This window comes from Helicoverpa zea, chromosome 17 (genome assembly GCF_022581195.2).
Source record: "Helicoverpa zea isolate HzStark_Cry1AcR chromosome 17, ilHelZeax1.1, whole genome shotgun sequence".
Lineage (NCBI taxonomy): Eukaryota > Metazoa > Arthropoda > Insecta > Lepidoptera > Noctuidae > Helicoverpa > Helicoverpa zea.
In genome coordinates this window covers 140,410-159,468 of record NC_061468.1, presented here as the reverse complement: position 1 = coordinate 159,468, position 19,059 = coordinate 140,410, and the positions used below count along the sequence as shown (strand labels likewise).

Below are 19,059 nucleotides of genomic sequence, written 5' to 3'. Positions count from 1 at the left end.
TTTGGTTCGTTCAGAGAGGTCAGCCGGTTGACCGGGCAGTGTCGAGTGATACGGCCGGGCTACATAAACAGTGCTGATTGCCGGCGCCCGCGGCGCGCCCGGGGCGAAGCCTCAGCGCCTCCATTGTGGGCCGTGATGAATCTATTTGTGACTTTATTGTTATTTATACAGGCAGTTGAGGTAGCCATGATGGATAGTTTCTTTTATAATTGACGACAGACTGGACTAATGGAAGTAAAGGATAAGAATTTTATTATGATGTTATGGGAGACCATTTACAGGTATCGAATATAATAAGAGAATAACACACTCAACTTTCTCACAAAAACCATGCCTTAACTAAATCGATTAGAAATCAAATCAACCAAAAAACACAGACAAATCAAATCGATTGTCGGAGTCAACCCGGCGGTTCAAGGATGTCCTTTCTTACGCTACTATTAGGAGCTGCTACAAAAACCAGTCGTGTGACAAATCTCACACAAAAAACATCCGACAGGTTACTATTCCGACACACGAACAAATTGAACAAATTATGGAAATATCGTCTCATATAGAACAGGTCTTCGGGAGCAGTAAAATCTGCAATAAAACGATTGGCATAAAATTAAATGATACGATGATCATTAAACGAAGTAAATTGAGAGTAATTAAAACTGGTTCCACTTCGCTTTTATACGTAATTTCTGATATAATTTGTTATTGACGCTAATGAGTAACGAACTTCATCATAAAAAAAGAATAGGAATCTCAGAGGCCAATTAGCCCAGAATGTACAGCAAAGATGACACAATAGTTGCGTCTCCGGTGCGTCTGTAGTAATATCTCCATCTGCGTGGTGAGCACGCGGACAATGGTCGCGGGAGTACAATAGCGCGACCTGCGACCTGCGACCAGGGACCGCCCCTCTCGAGTCGCAGGTCCCATTGTGTACCGTGTTACAGTTTGTTACAAAACATCATCCAACTGATACCTTATAAGTACTCATGACTAAGAACAATTGTTACAAAAATTACCAGTCATCTCTGATCTATTTTTGTAAACACAGCTAAACCTGCTCTAGCTTTGATTTGAATTAATGAGGCGCGCAAAGCTTATTGTAATCAAACTGTAGCAATGAAACTTCAAAGGAAAGGGTTAAAGAAGGGTCCGAGATTTGAATTAATCTTGTAAAAGCTGGCGAAGTAACACTTCTACTGCACTAGTATCGACACAAACCTTTCAGAGGTGTTCCATAAACGCTTCATTTATGCAAATAACTCACAACGGTTCCAATACTCCTTATACAGTGGGAGTTACAAAACGTTAGTTACTAGCAATTAATTATCTCGCTGTGTATCCTACATTTGACTGGTTGTAAGATCAGATTTACGATATTGTGCATGTTTAAGAGTGTTTATCGGCCTGCATCGCCTTATTCACGTCCAGTAGGTGCAGATGTAACTGTGTCCGGTTTTTGCGCGGATTCCCGGAGCCGCGCCGGAGCCGGCACCGCGGGTTCATACCAGGAACACATTTTCTCCGACGACGGTAAAAAACGGGAACAGAGGTCCCTTCAAGAAAGCGCAGTGTTTACTCAAACGCACTTAACATAGCATGATGCTTGCTGTGAGAAGCTGTCATGGCGGAGGATAATACAGTGGTTATATTACAATCTAGGTCTGCAGTAAACATCCGCTTTGCTGATGTTATTTAATTAAAAGACGTGGAATAGTGACGATGCTCAAGTGCTGGTTACAAGTACACAATCAATCAATTTTTTGCCGCGCTAAATGAGGTGCCATGTTTGATATTTGCTCATGTGTTAAAGTAATTGAGTCATAACGTTGTCCAGGATCTAAATTCATTACGACACCTAACATGTAACGTATGATTTACAAATAGTAGGTTAATTATGAATATTCATTTGAAATGTTACATGTAGACGCAAAGACAGCCTTTTTCAAAATGTGCCGAGTTGTTTCCTCTTCAACCATCCTGTTATATGATCCACTATAGAGAGACATTTTGAGACTTAAGCTAAGAAGCCTTATTGTATTAGTTACCTGTCGTTGTGCATGAGGTCTGGGCGCACCCAGGGCCCGGCGCCCCACTCGTCGTCATCGGCGGCGGCGCGCGCGCGCAGCAGCCCCGACAGCCACGTGTACGACTTGCTGCGCTTCATCGCACGCGCACCATGCTGCGCCACTGCTCCAACCGCACTATAGCATTATCTTCACTCCGCACTTAGTATCCACTCACTGCTGTACTACACAATCACTGCCGTACACTGTACTCTTTGCCACTTTATTTTTTATCAACACTTTTATACCACGTTTTGTATTTAGTTACGATAGTTCAGCTGCACGCAAAAAGTATTAATGTTATTTGTGGGAATGTGTTAGGTGTTGCGGCCACGCTCTCCGAACTATTCATGGCTGTACAACAAAAGCTTCCTTATTAGTCTGTTTCGACACATTTGTGGGTAAGGCTTCAACTGCCGTCAAAATGTCAATTAATTTTCGACTCATTAAAATTTCTCACTTCAACACGCAATCATGAAAACACAAACATATCCAAACAATTTGTCTGATTGGTACCTTACTGTTGTAAAAATAAAGTGTACAATAGACTGTGTGTGAACAAGTCAGACATTTTGTATTCTCATCGAACAAAATTGACGTTACGATTGATGTAAAAAACGTTCAGAGACGAGTGTCCATCAGTCGCGAGTTCCGTACCTCTGTGGTACTGGCTAACGTTACTTATAGAACTAGAAAAAGACTTTGCCATCAATTTGTGGCCTAAAACTGTATGATTTTTAAAAAATTAACTGCAGTAATTATAAACCTATTAAATTAAGAAACAATTCGCAGTTTACGTCAGAACAAAATTTGATCAGCAGGAGATTCAAGTCGAAAGGAAATTCACAGCGCTTATTAGCATGAATCAATTAAGCATATCCATTTTTTTTAATCGCGTAATCTTCGAATCGTATAGGAGGTACGTACCTACGTAACCCTAAAACTAGCGATGTTAAGTACAAAGCGTAACCGTTACGTGCACAAAGCGCGATGATCAATCATTGAAGCCTCATCAGATTCTATAGTGTGCCTCGTCCCACTAATGTTGGGCAAAATGTGAGCTTTACCAGCTTTCCTACTTAGCCGGGTAACGAATAGTTCGGGAGAGTGTGCCTCGCGAGCCGGCGAGTACCTGCAACAGAGAGAACAAGTTTAGCAATCGTGCCACATTTACTCCAGTACTCGAAGCACCTCACACTCGAGGCGACCTCGAGTCCTCAACAGTTTGGTGCGAGGCGTGGGAGGGTTATACTATAATGATTTGTTGAGAGCTCGTATTATGTGAGGCAAGGGTGCTCACAGAGTGTTGACTACACGAGTGGACACGAGCGACAACAAAATATAGACATCATCATCAACATTCAACACACAATAGTCGTTCATTAGAAACTTGAATAATTTTCATAGATAATTAAGATTCCAAGATTTTCTTACATAGCTACATAGTTACAAGTGAAGCTTAAGCTATAAGCTTGTTAAAATTACGTTTTCCTATATATTTTTTTTAGAACAAAAAAAGTTTTAGTTCAAGTACCTACTCTTAATAATCTAAATGATAACGATGTAGTAAAATACCGGTTCCAAATACTCTTCTCAATGACATTTGTAACAATGTGCGTATGTGACAATTTACTCACTGGAGTTAAAATTAACATACTAATGAATAATACGTACCGGGCACTGACAAAATGTAAACTAGTTCTGCCCACGCGCCGCGACTCGCTAAATTAGAACGTCACTTCACGTCCCGTCGGATTTAGATATCAAAGGTTTTGTACAATGAAGGACACAACACAATAAACACTATTTACAAACCTCATGACACAACAAGCAACCATGAAAACGAAAACTGGATAATTGTAACTCCCATGAGCGAAACTACAATTGAAATGTGTACCTCTGGCTTTTGAAAACATACACAGTAGGTCAAAAAGCATAGTAGCCTTTTGTTTGTCAGTTTGTAACAATCGACAAAAAATACACAATCATGTGCGGCAGTTGGTCCACATCAGTATGCGTCACACACGCAGTGACACATGCTAACTACATTACATTACTATTGTATGTAAGTACACGGGTAACGCGGCACAGTGATTGCTCTTTAGGAAGGTCGTGCGTGAAGGTTCTATTTTCTACAATAGTCTTGAATTTTAATGAAGCGGACGATATTAACCCCTTGAATCGGATCGGATCGCGGATCCACGAGAGACACAATTAATTTTCTATTGTTCTCTAATTAGCGACATTCAAGCAGTTAAGAAGAATGAATTCCTCGAGGAAGCATAAAATATACAAAGTTAGTCGTTTCTCCATCATATGCACGCTACCATATGTAACCTGTGATAAAGCTTATAGCTTGATCAAATTGAGAAATTCTTAGTTCAATGTTCCTGTTTGACTGGACTTGTTAGGGGGACCATTAACACTATATAATTGACACCACTGCAATGGTACTTTATCAACCCAAATAGCTGGCTGATACAGATATTCGATATAAATACAAAACATAACCGTTTACGGCGGCCTGTCCACTAGCATACCGCAGCCACCGCAGTGGCACTCGCGGGGAAATCTGGCGAAAGCAATGGCTTCGAGAAAACCAATAAAACTGTTGGCTTATGCAATGAACTGGTACTTGTAAGTTGTAGTACAGTTGATGTCGAGCGCCCCGGACAACTACTGCGAGGAAATGTATCGCACAACCGCTAATTATCGTCGCATTCGCGATTTATTGCGTCGTGTGTTCTTAGAGGTGTAGTAAAATAATGGCAGAGTTTAGTCTTAACTGCTACAGCTAAAACTTTTCGCATTAGCCAGACACCATGTACGTCTTTCAAAATTAAAGTATTCTTTCGCAATTTATCATTTGTAAAAACCAAACTTTAAGAAAGCGCTTGCAACTTTCAGTCGAGCTGTCCAAACTTTTTCACTTTCCACAAAATTAAATTCAAAAGAAATGTTCTGGGATGTTTAAAGTGAGTCATGATGACAGTTAGTGGATTCGAGTTGAAACGACAATGTAACGCGTCGCCTGCTGCAAGCGAGCGCTACTCGTAATGAGTTCGTGAATGTGCAAGTCAGCGACAAACTCACACCGCGCGCGGGGCGAGCGCTGCCGGGGGATAGCACAGTGTTACGCCGAAAAGCTCCATTTGTTTAGTGAACCCGTAGTTAAAGTGCACAAGACTTTAAAATAAGCTTTTTCATCAAAACTTCCATTAAAGTTTAATTATAAACTGAATGGGAGGAGTGTTCGTTGATTAAACAAATGCAATCATCAACAGTTAGCAGTCATTTGCACAAAACAAATGAATGAGCCTTCTATGTATTCCTGTTTGATGGCATTACCGATGACTACAGTTTAAACTGCGGAAAATTCAAACTATCACTCATGTGACTTGCTCCTTTGGACGGTGGAATTTTCATTGGATAGTTCACCGACGGAGCAACTAGGAACCGAGTCGACGACTCAAATATTCTTGCAAATTCAGAACATTTTGAAATCTCTCTTTCTCCACTCTCATCTTTTTGAAAGATAGCTCTCTTGTTTCCTATTTGTTGTAGTTGATTACAGGTGTGTAAATGTTTATGAAGGAATTCTGAGCAGAGAGCCGCGCTGTCACGTCACGCAACTTGACACCTCCACGTCCCCAAGCACCGCGTGCGATAGGTTGAGGGTTAAGAGGCGTGACGGTGACGTCACCAGCCTTCACGACTGACGCTGTGTGGAGAATGTTTGGAGTACCATCCGCCACGGTTCATTAGAGTCGGGAACGTAGCGGCCAGCATCGGGGCGGGCCGGTACGACCACGCAACTGACGCGCAACAATAGCTGTTGATATAGGTAACGCGCATTCACGAGATTATCGATAAGCTCATTACAGTTACTAGAACCGGTCCGATTTATAAGATTAAGGTATCATAATCAAAATGAATATTTATTCAGTGGTTGTAGCAACCGTCTCAGTATTGTTTCCCGTTAGGTCCGGCGTGTTCCCTGCCGAAGTAGTAATGTTTGCCGCGGCTCCGGTGCGCGGCCTCACAGCTAGCTGTCAGTTTTCACACCTCTACACCTGCCGTGCCGACCATACACATCGACTGGTTCCGTGGCTGTGGCGGATACACGCTTATACTTAGGATACTTATGTGTTATTGTAGAAAGCTTTTCATAGTAAGAAAATATTTGAAATTGCTTTATGCCAGATTTTGAGAGTGTTGAGAGCCCTAAGAGAATATAGCGAATGCCTGCATGTTATGTATATGATTTTGATGTGGATTCAAGAAATTAGGCCACAAAAAGAAACCTATTTCTTCCACAATCGAAATGAAATTATTCATTTAACTTATCTACTTTTCGTTATATTTTTTTATACGAAATTCGAAGATGAGCAAATATTGAATGAACCAGAGATGTATCGAATCTATTTGACGACTGGTGGTGTCAAGCGTGAACCGCGTGCCGCGAGCAGCGTGACGTCACAGTACAACAACATGCTATTGCTCAATGTCGAGGATTGCCGAACAGTTCCGATCACTTCCGATCAAGGGCTCTTGTTGATCGTGAAGCTGCTCAACTTGATCCCGACAATGTTGTTGTTACTGGTTCCTAGAACATCGTGTGAGAGACGTTTGTATGCCTAATCGAGCGCAGAAGGTACAGTCTACACTAATTTTATTACAGTGTGCTGGTAACTTTAGCTCGTAAACACATACCCCGTTAGGGAGTCCGTACCTCCAGGCCAACTCTTCAGATCTTAAGTTTTACCCCGGTGTTTTTAATTCCGTAACGCGACAAACTATTGAATTCTTCTTATCATAAAATATCTGCTGGCTAAATAATACATGTTACTGAATAAATTATTTTTTGTATAATCTCACGACATCATCACGTTTACCAGTGGCTCTTCTGAAGGCACTGCATCATAGTGTTGTACACACACGCACACTCGCGCACTATGCTCAAGTACTAGAAGGGCGGGACAAGGCCGCGGGAGGTCGAGTGCGAGTGACCCGCCGCGACCACTGCGGGGATGGAAACACGTGGCCGAACACTGTGCATTTCATCCAGAACTTGCCTATAAATAGTACTTGTTATTCAGTTTGAAGTATAAGCACATATTTAAATTATTTATCAAACTTTAGATTTGAAAAAACATAATTTTATCCGACATGCTAACAAACTACATCAAGTTGTTAAACTCAGTAGAACAATCATGATCATGAAATAAATCTCGTTACAGTCCGTATAGTAAGCACAATTACGTACTTAGCACCTAATTGTATGAAGTTTATGAACACGTAAGTATAATTCAATAGTTTCATTGAATGCTACTGGCATGTTAATTACCGCCTGGCACACACATTGTTGGCTTATCTCTCGTCATACTGCTGAGTTAACCCTGTGCGTGAACAGGGCCCACAGAGGTCCCTGTTCGTCATCAGTCCCAGTGCCCCTCTGTGTCACAAACAAACACTCCGTCTGTCTGTCAGTGTGTCACTGTATGAATACCTACTAAGATAACACTTAAATGTTTTCAACAATGAATAAGATAATTCCGTCATTTCATAGAAATAATAACAATTAGATGTTTGTACACATAATATTTACTTTAGCGTACGTAATTAACATAATTCAGTTTTATTTAAATGATATTACGCGTATTAAAATTATGTAAAAAAGTGAATCAGTCCTAAGACATACTGCGCATGTTAATTGTATTGCGGCTTTTTATAGTAATATTATATGTAACATAAGGTAATTTGATAACCATCCGATAAAAAAGCGAATTTTATAAAAAAAATAGAACATTTCACACCTTTAGACATATTTTTTAATAACATTTGGTTTGGTTATTGCATGGTGAGCACAGCCTGTACAATCAATCACAGGCGCCTCGCTGCTAGCTCTCAATTAACTCTCAACATTCCCCAAGCAAATCTATCATCCGACAGCAAAAACCCATTCTAGTCATTATTATTACTAGAGCCCTGTCACATATCCTCTGAGCTATGCGATATTTATCAATCTGCTTATTTTTTTTTTGGTCCTTAATGTCGTTGCCTTAATTCCCTCCTAATAACGCCATTGAAGTTTATTATTGTAAATTCTGGTTGGGCAGACTTATGTTAGCTCCGAGTGCATGTAGTGTGGAGTAGGCTTTACGGCGGCTGGTGGATGTTGTTGCAAGTAGATCGATCAGTAAGTAGGGCGGCATTAGAGCGCCGATGCACATTCATCACGCGCTGATGAAGGGGTGCAGCTAGATGCTGCTCCATACCTGTTATGTTGTAATCTGATGCAAGACAACTGCCTGTGCATCCGACTGACATTCGTTACTGTCTAAACCACACTTATAATCAAGATATATAGCTCATCCTTCAATTTTTTTTCAGGTATAAGTTTTTATTGCTAAGCTTATTTATTTTACTTTCAATATTTACAATTTACATAGGTATGTATGAAACATATTTACTGTATAAGATCGAGGAATCAAGTCGCGCGTAACGTCTTGTGTGAACATGCGTCACAAAACAATAGCTTGCTTTAAAATAACGTTTAGTTTGTGATAAAGAACAGTTGTATACCTAGTGTATTTATTGAAAGTGTACATAAAAAGGATTATAGTGGTGTGTGTTGTGTATACCAAGACATGACACACGTACTGTTACAAATAATGAGATCAACCCCGCTTAACGTTAGGCTCCTATTCTCGCAAAAAACTTATAAAAATATATAATATATATTTTTTTATAATCTAAAGAAAACACATGCGTAAGTGAATATCAAGATAATAATAATTACGTAAATACAGATATTTCGCGGAACTGACAGAAAGAAACCAGAGTGTTTACAAATATTTAAATAATTTTATTTGTTCCTGCTCGTTCTACATGCTCCATACACCAGTGAACATGTAGGTCGCACGTGACCACATGTATGTACAGGCTGCTCCGAATGTCACCTCCATACGTTACAACACCCTGTGGCTCCAAGCTGCTCCTGCAGTCCGAGTAGGGGTAATCCCTTGTGCTCGTACTGCCTTTTAGGCTTGCTCTAAATCACTTGTTTGCAAACAAGTGATTTCAACATCGACATGGAGGGAATGGGAACCGGGTTTCGTTGACATTTCTAATCAATTGAACTTATTTATTTACTACTTCGTACGCGGATCCTGTCCCTTATGCCAGCGACTACGGGGTCAGCAAAATCAAAGATCTGAATAGTCGCAATAGACGTGACCATAGGGATAAAAGTAGTGATTCTAATTAGTCCGAAATTAAGTTGTGTGGGGCAAAAATATTACACGTATTATTACGTAAAAAAACATTAAATAGATGACATAGTCGTGGTGACTTAGTGGAATTCGTGGTGGTTTAGTGGGTAGAGAACCAATCTCTCAAGTATGAGCGTGCGTCTTTGATTCCAGGTCTGGCAAGTGCCTGCCAATGCAACTTTTCTAAGTTCGTATGTACTTTCTACGTATAATCTTCTTCCTTCCACGCCGATTTCGGCAACGGCGACCACTTCGACCCTAATGGCGTGCGTGTGCTCTCATGTGGCTGGAGTATCCAATTTTGTGCGTGAAAGTCCGCGCACACTGCGGACATGTCAGGGTACCAGCCACAAAGTTGTAGTTGATAGCTACAGGTGGTCGAGCTTTCAACTCATCTCGTTTGGCATCCAACTCAGAAAGCCGGCGTTCTTCAAAGTCAAAGACTTTGGCTTTAACGCGGCTTCTCCAGTCTCTGCGGTTGGATGCCAGATTCTCCCACTGAGACGGTTCAATGGAACAGCTTTTCATGTGGCGCTTCAGCACATCCTTGTATCGCAGCAGCTGTCCGCCACGTTTCCGCTTGCCCTCCTGCAACTCGGAGTAGAGGATGCGCTTGGCCACTCTAGTATCCGGCATGCGCAGTACATGCCCGCACCAACGAAGCTGTCTCCTCATGAGGTATGCTTCAATGCCACCTACATTGGCTTTCCTCAACACTTCTGTGTTACGCACACGATCAAACCAACGGATATTTAATATTTTGCGCAGACATTTGAGGTGGAAGCGGTCTAGTTGCTTGATGTGGCGTCGGTATGGTGTCCATGTTTCCGCTGAGTAGAGTATACAAGGCAACACAACTGCCATATACACAGAGACCTTTGTGGATATCTTTAGGTCATGGGAGCTGAAGACCTTCTTGTCGAATTTGCCGAAAGCAGCGGCTGCAGCACCAATTCTGCTATTGATTTCGGCGTCAAGGTCGCACTTTGATGTTATAATGCTCCCCAAATATCGAAATTTATCGACCTGCTTCAGCACATCTTCACCAAGCATAATGGTCAGTTCTTGACGTCCGTGATTGTCTAAAGACATCACTTCTGTCTTTTTGATGCTGATTTTTAGACCAAATGTACAGCACTGCTTGTGAAGATTCGTGACTAGCTGTTGCAGGACTTCAGGGGATTCAGCCACGAAACAGAGGTCATCTGCATACATAATGTCCTGCATATGTGCATAGGACACCTTTGTGGTCGCCTTGAGTCTATTCAGATTGAAAAGTTTGCCGTCAGTCCGATAACGAATACGAACTCCTTCAGGAGAAGAAGTCAATACTTCCCGGACTACAACTGCGAAATATAATGCAAACAATGTGGGAGCCAGGACACAACCTTGCTTCACTCCACAGGTGACGGAGAAGAAGCTCGATTGGTCATCTTCAACCGCTACACAACATTGCATGTCATCGTGCAGGAGTCGCAGGAGTCTTATGAACTTCTCTGTACACCCCAACTTTCTCGGTACTGTAGCGCGTGGTGCGCCAGGAACCGGGGATCCTCAGGATATTAAATTAAAACATTCAATAATAACTTTAACTTTGCGTTTATTCGCTGACTCGGGGGTGAAGTGACATACTTCAATATATAAAAACTATTCTATTTCTATTTATATCATTGTCCGGCCAGTATCAATTACAATTAATAAAACCTACTTCTAATCTACTTTAGTACTACATCTCTACATCAGCTACGCCCTTAGGATAAAGTTGAACTTTATCTCAAAAGCGCAGCTTTAGGCGGACAATCATATAAATGTTACCTGCCTAAACCTATCAGAACTTTACCTACGCACGGAATTAACAATAACACGTCCCTTACAATGGGATAGTTAACGATAACATGCGTAGTCAATGATTTAATTGTGCCATGTTGCACCACAATAACGCACGTTATACTTCGGCCGTTCAGAGAATGCGTTCCTGACACCTATCAGTTAGTCACGACTAGTGATGGGCACAACATAACACTGAGTTCGTTACCGTTCCTTCAAAATGAACCGCCGCATTATTTTAAGATTATTTTCGTTTTAAATTGGCGGAATCATTTGTTTTATATTTTAGTTATTTAAGTGGAAACCAAAAAAAGGTAATATTCATATAATAAAATTGTTTTATTTATTCTTTGTTACAAGTACATTGAATTGAATGTGCGAACAGAATATTAATCAGACTCCGATTTGCTTGAGGAGGTGGTGTCTTCATCATCATCTTCGCCTACATGTATAATTATATTATTATCAATAACAGAATCAATCCTGATATCTCGGTCTAACAAAAGCCGGGTAATCAAATAAAAACAGATCGAAAACACTTGAAAAACGTGGTCTATGCGCACGAAACGACAACGGACGACTGTTTTAGCGTCACAAAATGGCGGCCCATAACGCCATTTGGGGTTACCATTTTTAATCTAAGTATAAAAATGCGGTTTGGTCATAGTTTTATTTTTATATTTCATAAAAGTTATAATTAAGTCTTATAGTCCATTATTTTCCAATTCTTAAAAAGAAAATCAAAACGTATTATTTTATATTATAACTGTATAAGAACAGATTACGATACTTGCCTGTTATTTTTAGCACAGCACTACAAAATATAAACCGCTGACATAACCTTGTAATAGCGCAGTATAGATTTAGAAAAATATTGTTTACCAAGTTATTTGACACTCAGTTTGGCACAAAATTATAACATTCATTGATTATTGATATAATAATGTTGTTTTAATGCTCCTCAATTGTTAAAACGGTAAACAACCAGCAAAAATATTTTTATCGTAACTGCAACGCCATTGCAAAGTTACGTCGTCAGTTCAATCGCGACGTGTCAGGAACGCATTCTCTGAATGGCCGAACTATAGCATTAACTCGCACGCAACAAAAACCGTGCGAAAAAGTTGCGTGGCGTGTTGCTAACAGCAAAGGATATTCAAAGTGAACACCCGTCCTGAAGGGATTACCTTTCAAGCGAAGAAAAACTTTGTATTGACAACTTACAACTTCGCCGGACGCTAACGTGTCAGATGAAGGGATAAGTCACCGTTATCAAAGTTTCTCACCTAACGTGATATAATTAAACATCTTACCCAATAATTATTTTTTTACAATTTTGGAATATTAAATAATAAATAAATCAAATATAGGGATCATAAATCTTCGGCAGAAACCATTGTGTCAAGCAAACACTCTTCGCAAGGCTATGCCCCTTATTGCGAAGTTGATCTCAACCTCAATTCACCATCCAAATATATTTTTTTCAAAACCAAATCAGATAATAATTTTGGGATCAGATTTACAGAGCAATGTAAAAAAAACTTATAAAAATAACACAGGCTTGACCACATTGGTTATCTTCATCTTCCTTCATATTGAAGATGAAGTAGCTCTGCCGTGGACATCATCTTCTCACGAAGATGAAGTAGCTCACCATCTTATCCCTTCACCGGCAATGCTCGTACCACTCGTTCCAGGTAACATGTAATTATAAAATACGTATTATAAAAACGTCATATAAAATTAACGAAAATGTTTCCTATCTTTATATTTATCTACATTTTGCCTATTTAAAAATACTAAATTATCGTCAATATTACGCAGTTGTATCTGTTTTTTGTACTGCGTGTCTATCCTCTCCTCAGAAGGATAAAAATGATGATATTCATTGTTTTTCTTAACATTTTTCCGATAACAATAACAAGAATCTACAAACTTCTTATTGTTTATCACCTTTGATGATGTAGAAGTCTAACTAGACTTCAAAACCATACGTTTACGTCGCTTTCGCAAAACTTTTCTTCGAATATTATTTACTTTTAGTTTATTTTGAAAATAAATATAATTATTTTTATTTAATTTGTCGCCAATGTCATCTGTCGTTTTGTCATTATTTGTGTCACTATGGTGATCCTTATCCGTCAGTATTGACACTGACACCTTTTTTCTTAAAGTATCAATATTAATAAATTTCGAAACAAAACTCCTTTTCAAAATTAAATAATTATTAGAAAAATCTATCAAACAATCATTTTTAGAGAGGAAATCTCGGCCAAGAATTATATTTTGTTGAATATTCTTTATAACCAAAAACTTCTGCTTGAAAAAAGAAGAATCTATTAATAAATTCAATGATGCTTCTCCTAAAATTGTTAAATCAGCACCAGAAACTGTAGTAGCAGAATGCTTCGTGCTCTCTTTGATGCTTTGAATGTTGAGTTTTGTTGCGAACTCCTCAGATACACAAGAAATCGAAGCTCCTGTGTCCACTAACGCCCTGAACTCCTGTTGAGCAATCAAAACATTAATAAATGGACCGGTCTCACCAGACTTATACTCTACTTCCGATCCAATCGCCAGCAGTTCCACAGGCTGCTCCGTATGCTGCTCCACGTGCAGCTCCTTCTCATTTTGCTGCATCTCCATGTCTTTGCTCGGCGTTGCTTCTTTCTTTACGCTAAAAATATTTTGTGCATTAAAAGGTGTACATGGAGAATTTTCATATTTCTCAGGGTATTTCTTATCATCACTCCTCTGCGGAATGATTGGCAAATTCATGACATTTCTCTGTACTTTTCCAAATAAATCTCTCATTTGAAAAAGTGTATCACGCAGCTCATATTTTGATGCAAAGAGCTGTGAGCCTAATGCGGCTTTATATTTAAAAATAAGCCCTTTTAAGTACACTTTAATAAAAATGTTATCGTCTGCAATGTCTGCTTTGGTCTGTAACCCACACAGACGGTAATAGAATGACAGTAATTCTTCTTCTTGCTCCTGTCGAGCGTTGTAGAATTTTTCTACATAATTTATATTATCTGGGAACTCTGCCCTAAGTTTATCGCATAGCGTCTTATACTCGATGCCCTCTACGTAAATATATTTGAAAAACGTCAGAGCAGGGCCTTGTAAATATGCACCTAGTAACAGTGCTAGATCCTTTTCCTTCCATTTATTAATTGCAGCAATGATGCGAAATTGGAAAAGGAAATCTTCAAAAGAAACGTCATTGACGCCAGAAAACAACTCTATGTCCTGGGACATCTTTCACACACTAAATTAATTAAAATTTCACTTAGCTGCTTTCATGCGTGTTCCAATATCTCATTAGAACTTATTACAATGCCCAGGAAGACTTCATCCAGCCTTTTCTTCTTCCCGACTTCAAAATGTCACCAAGCGACTTTTTAGCGTGACCTGAAAAATACTTGGGGCTTTGGCGTCGGCGCCTCCACCAAATTGTAGCGCGTGGTGCGCCAGGAACCGGGGATCCTCAGGATATTAAATTAAAACATTCAATAATAACTTTAACTTTGCGTTTATTCGCTGACTCGGGGGTGAAGTGACATACTTCAATATATAAAAACTATTCTATTTCTATTTATATCATTGTCCGGCCAGTATCAATTACAATTAATAAAACCTACTTCTAATCTACTTTAGTACTACATCTCTACAGTACCTTCCAGAGGGCCTCGCGAGGGACGCAGTCAAAGGCTTTTTCCAGATCAATAAAGCAGAGATACAAGTGCTGTCCCTGCTCTCTACTTTTTTCCTGGAGTTGACGGACTGCGAATATTGCCTCACAAGTTCCTCTGTCTGGTCTGAAACCAAATTGGGTTTCCGGCAGAATCTTTTCAGAGAGGTTCCTGAGGCGGTTCAGAAGTACTCTGGCGAAGACTTTTCCAGAGACAGAGAGCAGTGAAATACCGCGGTAAGAACCACATTCCGACCGGTCGCCTTTGTTCTTATAGAGAGCCCTGACGCGTGATAACTTAAAAGTTTCAGGAACTTGTTCTTTCTCCCACATAAGCACAAACATTTCCCAGACGCGCGAATGCAGTTCCTCGCCGCCGTACTTCAGAAGTTCACCTGGTATAAGGTCTAGGCCAACCGCATGCTGATTTTGCTGTTGTTTGATGGCACAAAGCACCTCATGTTTAGACAAGGCATCATCCAATTCTTCTGCTATTTGAAGTTGAGGCAAACTGTCTATGTAGTGTAGATCGGCTGTTCGATCTACATTAAGTAGCTTATTGAAGTGTTCTGCCCAACGATCTAACACTTCATTTTTGCTTTTCAGCAGACTTTTACCATCCAGAGACTTCAGTGGTACCTTTATGAAGTTGGTGGTACCCAGGAGATTGCGAATTTCGCTATAGAAATCACCGAGCTGATTACTATCAGCAAGCCACTGGATGTATTGAGCCTTGTCTTGCCACCATTTATCTTTAGTGTGTCTCGTGAGTTTACGCAACTCACGGTCACTCTCTCTTATAAGTGCGCTGTTATTACTGCGCTTGAGAAGTTCTCGGTGTTTGGCAATAGCTTTAGAAAGAACTTCGTCGTTCTCATCAAACCAGTCTTGCTTGCGTTTATTTTTTAGACCTATGGTGTTAGTGGCTACGTCAAGAATGGACGACGATAAAGCGTTCCAGTCTGCATCAATATCACCGGTATTTTGATGAGAGTGTATATCACATGCCAGCGTTTCAGCGTATTTGCTTCGGGGTCACGGATGTTTTAGTTTCTCAATGTTTATGTTCTGAGGCTTTTTCCTGCTAGCCCTGAATGGTCGCCGAAGGCAAAGACGCAGTTTGGTGACAATTAGTCTATGGTCCGTCCAGCAATGAGCACCGCGCATAACACGAGTGACTAGGACCTGAGAGATGTCTCGCTGCCTCGTGATGGCATAGTCAATGAGGTGCCAGTGCTTAGATCGTGGATGCATCCACGTAGTTTTGTGCTTAGCAGCAAGGCGAAACATGGTGTTTGTGATTGCAAGTTGGAATTGAGCACATAAACTAAGCAGCAACTGGCCATTAGAGTTGATGTTGCCTACCCCATGTCTACCCAAAACTTTAGGCCACGCTTCATAATCTCGACCAACTCTAGCATTGAAGTCCCCTAACAAGAGAATCTTTTCTCTGTTCGGTATTTTATGGAGACATTGTGTAAGTTCTTCATAAAATTTATCCTTGATGTCGTCAGAACTACCTAGCGTCGGTGCATAGACACTGATAACATTAAGGAAATTGTCACCGTCTAAGTGAAGGCGCAATGTGGTTATACGGTCCGAGATGTGGATTGGACATTCTTGAAGTGTCTTCACAAGATTATTCTTGATCACAAAACCAACTCCCGACCTTCTTGGTTCTGTTGCAGCAGTGCCCTTCCAGTAGAAAGTGTAGCCACCGCCATGCTCGACTAGCTCGCCCTCATCGGCAAGGTGGGTTTCGCTTACAGCAGCTATATATCAATGTTGTAGCGGCGGAGTTCTCGAGCAACTTAGGCCGTTTTTCGTTCTGGGCAGGCGTTTGTCTCGCGGTCGAGAAGGGTGCGAACATTCCATGCACCAAAAGTCAGTAAAGGTGTTTTAAGTTTATTACTATTACGTCGACCACGAATAAAAAGATGCGGAAGCAGCCATGGTTACTGCTATCCAAAGAGTGTTTGGGGTGAGCATTTTTTTAGGGCACCTTTTCTAGCCCCCTCCCAGGCTGAGCAAGGAAAGCAGTGCTCCCCTAAAAAGGGCTGCTTTGTCGCTCTGGGTGCTGCCGGATTCCCTCTGTCCCCCCAGCTCAAAGAGAAAACGACCACGGCATGTACTCACACCCCCAGAGCCGCTAGTGTGCAGGTCTCAGACAAAGCTCAGGTTGCATCAGCCCGAACCTCTCTACCTCAACCTATCGCCACTAGTCTTCGCCAAATCGGGGTCCATTATACGGAAGCAGTCAGATGCGCAGGATATATTATAGTGCTCAAACATACGCGCAACCGCAAGAGCACTCTCTCGTCTAACATCCCTTTATCCGATGGAACGGTGAACCGCTACGATCGGAGAGATGTTAGATGCAGCAGTTTGACATACGATAACACGATCCCTATCGCTGCCTCTAGGCCTTCCTGCGATGCCTCGGTGTCTTGCCACCAGCGGTGGTCTGCTATCTAGCCAAGACACCATTTCGGGGGATTTCCGATCAGGCTTGGGAGATGTTGTTACCAAGCGCCGGCACCGACGGTAGCCGCCGCGCTACTGACGGCGCTCGCCGCCGTGCTCGACACTGTGCACGACACTGTGGCGCCCTCCAGCGGACACGCCAGGTACTGTGGAGAGCCTGCTCTCGCACACGTCCGGCGCCGGTGGTGACCGCCGCGCTACTGACGGCGCTCGCCGCCGTGCTCGACACTGTGCACGACACTGTGGCGCCCTCCAGCGGACACGCCAGGTACTGTGGAGAGCCTGCTCTCGCACACGTCCGGCGCCGGTGGTGACCGCCGGGCTACTGACGGCGCTCGCCGCCGTGCTCGACACTGTGCACGACACTGTGGCGCCCTCCAGCGGACACGCCAGGTACTGTGGAGAGCCTGCTCTCGCACACGTCCGGTGCCGGTGGTGACCGCCGCGCTACTGACGGCGCTCGCCGCATTTCTACATTTACATTTTATATTTTGGATACCAATGACCGTTATTTGGAGGGGATGTTAAACTGTAGGTTCCGACTGTCATTGAACATTCTTGGCAGTCGTTATGGGTAGTCAGAAGCCAGTAAGTCTTACCAAGGGGTGTTGGTTGGAGCGGGTAACCGGGTTGTGGAGGTCAGATAGGCAGTCGCTCCTTGTAAAACACTGGTACTCAGTTGCATCGTGACTGAAAGTCGACCCTAACATAATTGGGACAAAGGCTCTTGAGATAATAACGACAATAATAATAACATATAGGCACCGCAGGACATCTTAGGCTGATGACGGGGAGTAGCGACCCCGCGGGGCTATATATACTGAGTTCTCCAGGGAGTGTATACTGTCCCCCATCTCCGGCCGGTCGGAGTGAACCATGACGGGGGTAGGTCTCATGCCTCTGCCTTGGCTTGGCCGTCCAGAGTGGAGTCGCTAAAGCAAGATTAGTAGCCGTACTCGGAGGGTAGGTGCCTCATAGTAAGCACAGGGAGCGCGTAATCTGCGTTTAAAGTCCGCCGAGGTATCCTCACCCTTCAGCCGCTCATGTCCCTGTTGCCCTCTTGTTGCTATTCAGTGACTGGTTCCCGGGGGCCCAGTAAGTGAGGTGGCGAGTCTCCACCTGCCGTTTTTACATGTACCTAATACATTGTCATCCACTAACATCCCATCACAATAGCCCAAGTAGTTTTCCTCCATAGTTAGCAATAGTTTTCATTTCTATAGTGTATAAAGGGATAATCGTCGGTTTTGTGTCACCATTTCATTAAAGTTAGAAAGAAAGAAAGAAAGAAGAAAGAAAAGATATTTATTGACACAAGCCATACATACACAAAGAAATAAAAAAAATAGAATAATAATTAAAAAAGTTGTCTCAAAAGGCTTCAGCGTGTTGGCTTCGGCCCCATGTTTGCCTCCCAAAAATTCGGAACTCTGTAGTCCCGAGGTCTGGAAGAGACATACAAAATAATAATGAGATATAACGCAACAAAGTCGGAGAGTGGGGGCTCGTGACGCCACGTCTAGGTATGTAAAATTTGTACTAAGCAGTGACTTAACACGAAATTCAAGCGTTGTTGTATCTTCGTTATTATTTGTTTGTGAGAGAGAGAAAAGAAAAATGCGTGTCCATTATTTTAAGGTTATCTAAAAGACGGACTAATTACTTTTTTTGATTCACCATACCTATTTCATAACATTCATTTCTATACATTTCA

At 41.7% G+C, this 19,059-nt stretch overlaps 1 protein-coding gene across 1 annotated transcript in view; it reads left to right on the top strand.

Moving 5' to 3' along the window:
- The window catches only part of LOC124637991 (solute carrier family 22 member 1-like), a 35,240-nt gene that overhangs the window by 4,545 nt on the left and 11,636 nt on the right, over positions 1-19,059 (top strand). The gene's annotated exons all lie outside the window — the stretch shown is intronic.